At 39.2% G+C, this 6,006-nt stretch overlaps 1 protein-coding gene and 1 pseudogene across 5 annotated transcripts in view; one reads left to right on the top strand and one right to left on the bottom strand.

Moving 5' to 3' along the window:
* QSER1 (glutamine and serine rich 1) overlaps window positions 1–6,006 on the bottom strand; it is a 78,963-nt gene that overhangs the window by 52,439 nt on the left and 20,518 nt on the right. Inside the window, exon 1 of one of the 5 annotated variants that reach the window (XM_055091423.1) lies at window positions 5,524–5,975. The exons of the other annotated variants lie outside the window; for them this stretch is intronic. The gene's annotated coding sequence lies outside the window, so the exon portion shown is untranslated. Of the gene's footprint in view, window positions 1–5,523; window positions 5,976–6,006 lie in introns of those variants that run through there. 5 annotated transcript variants of the gene reach the window in all.
* LOC129392869 (60S ribosomal protein L18a-like) lies at window positions 1,659–5,211 on the top strand (annotated as a pseudogene).

Raw genomic sequence — 6,006 nt, 5'->3', positions numbered from 1 at the left:
AAAAAAAAAAAAAAAAAAAAAAAAAGTCATATGATAGTTCAATTTTTAGTATTTTGAGGACTCTCCATACTGTTTTCCATAGTAGCTGCACCAATTTACACTCCCACCAACAGGGTACAAGGGATCCCTTTCCTCCATACCCTCTTCAACACTTGTTATTTGTTATCTTTTTGATAATGGCCATTCTGACAGGTGTGAGGTGATATCTTATTGTGCTTTTGATTTGCATTTCATTGATGAGTGTTACTGAACATCTTTTCATGTGTCTGTTGGCCATCTGTATGTCTTCTTTGGGAAAATGTGTATTCAGGTCCTCTGTCCATTTTTTTTTAGAACCGGTTGATTTTTTAAAAAACATTGAGCTATATGAGTTCTTTGTATATTTTGGATTTTAACCCCTTATCAATAGAATTAAAATTAAAAATTAAATTAAAAAAATTGAACTACCATACTAACTGGCAATTCCACTTCTGGGTATTTTTCTGAAAATTAAAAACACTAATTCGAAAAGATCTATGCACCCCTATTATTTAGCATTATTTACAACAGCCAAGATATGGAAGCAACCTGAATGTCCATTGACAGATGAATTGATAAAGATGTGGGGGGTGTGTGTGTATATATTACACATATAATGTGTGTATCACACACAAATATATAAATAAAATGGAATATTACTCAGCCATAAAAAATATGAAATCTTGCCATTTGAGGCAACATGGATGGACCTAGAGGGTACTATGCTAAGTGAAATAAGTCAGAGAGAAAAATATGCGGAATCTAAAAGACCAAATAAATGAACAAACATAACGAAACAAAAACAGACTCATAGATACAGGGAATAAACAGGTGGTAGGTGGGGGGGATGAGCACAATAGGTAAGGGAGATTACGAAGTACAGACTCCCAGTTACAAAATAAATGATTCACAGGGATGAAATGTACAGCCTGAGGAATACAGTCAATAATGTTGTAATAATTTTGTATGGTGACAGATGGTAACTATTTCGTAATGTACAGAAAGACTGAATCACTATGTTGTGCACCTGGAACTAACATAGTGTTGTAAGGTCAATTATGTTAAAAAAAAAAAAAAAAAGTAAAGCCAAATCATGAAACTCTTCTGCTCAAATCCTTTCAATGGCTTCCCACCTCACGCTAGTAAAAGCCAAAGTTCTTACAATAATCCTCAATGTACTAAGTGACCTAACTACTGCCCCCTTAAACCTCCAATTTTATCTATTTTCCACTCCAGCCACACAGGTCTCCTGGCTCTTTCCTCAAACATACTAAGTTGGTTCACCTCATTTCCCCTCAGGTCTCTGCTCAAACTTCATCTCACTGAAGACTTCCCTGACCACCTGATATAAAATAACATCCTTCCTCTATCCTCTCTACACGTCGCCTAACCCTCTTTTCTTGCTTTATTTTTCTCCATAGCACTAATAAACATTCAACATTATTTACTAGTTTGCCTATTAGCCACTGAAATGAAAACTCCATTAGGACAGGGTCTTTGCTTTCATCACTGCTATAACCCCAACACCCAAAACATTGCGTTGGCCAAAAAGTTCCTTCGGTTTTTAAGTTAAAAAAAAAGGCACATTTTCCATTTTCACCAAGAACTTTATTGAACAATGTATTCTCTGTTTTGTTCCACTACCTTCTGGCATTTTTCAGGCAACTTCATTAATTCCATCTTCTCAAAACTTTTTATATTCTTGAGCAAAGAACTGTTCCAAGTGCCTTTTGTATAGTCTTCCAGAGAATTGAAATTTTTTCCATCAAGAGAATTTTGTAAAGACCGAAATAAATGGAAATCCAAAGGTGCAATGTCTGGTGAATATGGCTGATGAATCAGAACTTCCCAGCCAAGCTGTAACAGTTTTTGCCTGGTCATCAAAGAAACGTGCGGTCTTGTGTTATCTTCATGGAAGATTATGCCTTTTCTGTTGACTAATTCCAGATGCTTTTCCTCGAGTGTTGCTTTCAGTTGGTCAACTGGAAGAAGTACTTGTTGGAATTAATCGTTTTGTTTTCTGGAAGGAGCTCATAACAGAGGACTTCCTTCCAATCCCCCTATGTACACAACATCACCTTCTTTGAATGAACACCGGCCTTTGGTGTGGTTGGTGGTGGTGTATTTCGCTTGCCCCACGATCTCTTCCGTTCCACTTTATTGTACAGTATCCACTTTTCATTGCCCGTTACAATTTGTTTTAAAAACAGAATGTTTTCGTTACATTTAAGTAGAGAATCACATGTGGAAATACGGTCAAGAAGGTTTTTTACCCTTAACTTGTGTGGAACCCAAACATCAAAGCGATTAACGTAACCAAGCTGGTGCAAATGATTTTCAACGCTTGATTTGGATATTTTGAGTATGTCGGCTACCTCCCGCGTAGTATAACATTGACTGTTCTCAATTAATGTCCCAATTTGATGGCTATCAACTTCAACTGGTCTACCCGACCGAGAAGCATTGTCCAGCGAGAAATCTCCAGCATGAAACATCACAAACCACTTTTGATACATTCAATCAGTCACAGCACCTTCTCCATACACTGCACAAATCATTTTTTGCATTTCAGTTGCGTTTTTACCTTTCTTGAAATAATAAAGCATAATATGCTGAAAATGTTGCCTTTTTTCTTCCATCTTCAATATTAAAATGGCTACACAAAAATTCACCAATTTTGATAAGTTTTTTTTTTAAAATGCACGCTGATATGACAGCTGTCACAATACAATCGAACAAAATTGTTTCAAATGAAGTTGAAGACAACTAAGCGCTACTAGAGCCGTCTTACAGAAAACACCAAACGAACTTCTTGGGCAACCCAATAGTATCTGGCACATTGTAGATACTCATAAATAATTACAATCTATGTTCAGTTTCAGAAGAGAAATCACCTTTAAGTTACAGCTCAATCACCTCTCAAGCAAATATGTACTGAGTACCTAACCTGATTGCCAGACATCCTGATAAGAATTGGGAAATAAATAAATGAAGGATCAAGCTAGTAGGTCAGCCCTTTCTAGGAAACTGAATACCTGGAGACTTCTATCAATTTTAGGCATTGTACGAGAGTTTTCAATATAAAGTAGAGATCTAACTGGGCCACTATTCAATGGATTTAATTATTGAAGCCCAAATTAAGAACGTTCTACACCACATGTCATAGAGGGAGCAATACAGATAAATACCCTCTCAATAATTATATAAAAATAAATTGGCTTTAAAAAAAACAACTTATACATAAAGCACAATGGGATAAAGATTATACGTGATATAAAAATTAGCTTTGAGTGAAACAGTAGTTCAATGAATTTTTAAAAACCAGTTAAACACAGACCTACTAGAGCATGGACTTGAGGACATGGGGAGGGGGAAGGGTAAGCTGTGACGAAGTGAGAGTGGCAGGGACATATATGCACTACCAAATGTAAATTAGATAGCTAGTGGGAAGCTGCCGCATAGCACAGGGAGATCACCTCTGTGCTTTGTGACCATGAGAGGGGTGGGATAGGGAGGGTGGGAGGGAGGGAGACGCAAGAGGGAAGAGATATGGGAACATATGTATATGTATAACTGATTCACTTTGTTGTAAAGGAGAAACTAACACACTATTGTAAAACAGTTATACTCCAATAAAGATGTTAAAAAAAATAAAAATAAAAACCAGTTAAAATTCCATGCTTCCCGCCTCTTTGAGGGTGGCGGCGAGCACAGATGAAGCGCCATGAAGGCCTTGGGGACGCTTCGAGAGTACAAGGTGGTGGGGTGCTGCCCGCCAAATGGCCCACACCGCCCCTCTGTCGCATGCAAATCTTTGCACGCTGCCAAGTCCCGCTTCTGGTACTCTGTGTCTCAGCTGAAGAAGATGAAGAAGTCTTCAGGGGAAACTGTCTACTGTGGACAGGTGTTCAAGAAATCTCCCAAGGCTGAAGAACTTCCGCATATGGCTGCACTATGACTCCTGCAGAGGCCCCCACAACATGTACCGGCAGTACCGGGACCTGACCGCAGCCGGCACCATCACCCAGTGCTACTGAGACATGGGCACCCGGCGCCTTGCCCAGGCCCACTGGATCCAGATCATGGAGGTAGAGGAGATCACAGTCAGCAAGTGCCGCTGAGCAGCAGCCGAGCAGTTCCACGACTCCAAGATCAAGTTCCCGCTGCCCCACCGGGTCCTCTATCACCAGCACAAGCCACACTTCACCACCAAGAGGCCCAACACCTTCTTTTAAATGCAGGCCCTCCCCATCCCCAGGTCTGCCCAAATAAAACTCACTGGGAAAACCAGAAGAAAAAAAAAAAAATTCCATGCTTCCCTCAAAAAATTAAACATAGTCACCATATGGCCTAGGAGTCCCGTATCTAGGTATATATACTCAAGAGAACTGGAAATACATATATGTTCACACAAAAACTCATACATGAATGTTCACAGCAGTATTATTCATGACAGTCAAAAGGCAGAAACAATCCAAATGTCCAACAATAAATGGATAAGTAAAGTGTGATACAGCTATACAATGGAATATTACTCAGCCATAAAAAGAAAGGAAATACTAATACATGCTACAACATGGATGAACCTTGAAAATACTATGCTAAGTGAGAGAAGCCAAATACAAAAGTCCACATATAGTATGATTCCATTTCTATAAAATGTACTAAATGAGCAAATCCCTGGAGACACAAAGTAGGTACTGTGGTTGCCAGGGTTTAGGGAGAGGGGAGAATAGGAAGAGACTGCTTATGAGCATGTGTTTCCTTCAGGGGTGATGGAAAATGTTCTAGAACTAGATAGTGGTGATGGTTACACAGTCTCATGTAACTACTACTGAACTGTACATTTTAAAATAGTGAATTATGGGAATCCCTGGTGGTCCAATGGTTAGGACTCCGTGTTCTCACTGCCGAGGGCCCAGGTTCGATCCCTGGTCGGGGAACTAAAATCCCATAAGCCATGAGGCACGGCCAAAAACAAAACAGTATTTATTTACAAACATAATTTTAAAAAATAAAAATAAAATAAAATAGTGAATTATATGATTTGTGAACTATAGCTCAATAAAAGTTACAATCATCCAAACTTAGTGATTATGGGTAATTTTTCATGAAGTGTGCAACATCATCAAACAAGAAGGTGGTTATAGATAGGCTTGATGTCATGCATGTATTTAATCTCCCTCCTGTAGTTGGCCCATCTCCATATACCATATAATAAGGATTTTTTTTTTGTTAATCTGTATATAATATTTTCAAGGTTTTAAAACAAGTTTCAAAAATATATATATTTTTTATGGTTTTAAAATAAGTTTCAAAATAATCTGATGGTCACTGGTTGCTGAAGTTGTTTATTTTTTTCAAACAAAAGCCAGCTTCAGAAAATAAAAATTTATCCTGGGGGGAAAAAAAAGGGCTCAAAACATGGTCTTTGTTTCTAATTCCTATACCTAAATATGAGCTCCTTTGAATAAATGTACCTTTATTTAATATAATAGTACCTACCGTAGTATAGCCCTTTCTATCCCCCAAGGCCTGGATGGGTGGTAGGGTGAGAAAGAGGACTTTTACTACCGCTACATACTCCAAGCACTACAGGAGCTAAGGTCTAGGGAAGAGGAAGAAGCCAAGGGTTAACAGTCACAGTTGTGTCGATCTTCAGTTTCCCAACCAAGCACACAACTTCCATCCCCTCCCCATACTTTCAAAGTGGGGTACAGACTCGATCTTGAGGATAAGAATTTTGCAGGGGGAAGAAACATTTTCCTTCAGTTGCTGTTACTTAAATTCCAAATTTAAAAACTGACGTTTTCCTCAAAATTAAAACAAACCAGGGGGTTTCCCTGTTGGTGCAGTGGTTGAGAGTCCGCCTGCCGATGCAGGGGACACAGGTTCGTGCCCCAGTCCGGGAAGATCCCATATGCCGTGGAGCGGCTAGGCCCGTGAGCCATGGCCGCTGAGCCTGGGCGTCCGGAGCCTGTGCTCCGC

Source organism: Physeter macrocephalus, chromosome 16 (assembly GCF_002837175.3).
Source record: "Physeter macrocephalus isolate SW-GA chromosome 16, ASM283717v5, whole genome shotgun sequence".
NCBI classification, from domain to species: Eukaryota; Metazoa; Chordata; class Mammalia; order Artiodactyla; family Physeteridae; genus Physeter; species Physeter macrocephalus.
This window is presented reverse-complemented; position numbering and strand designations above follow the sequence as displayed.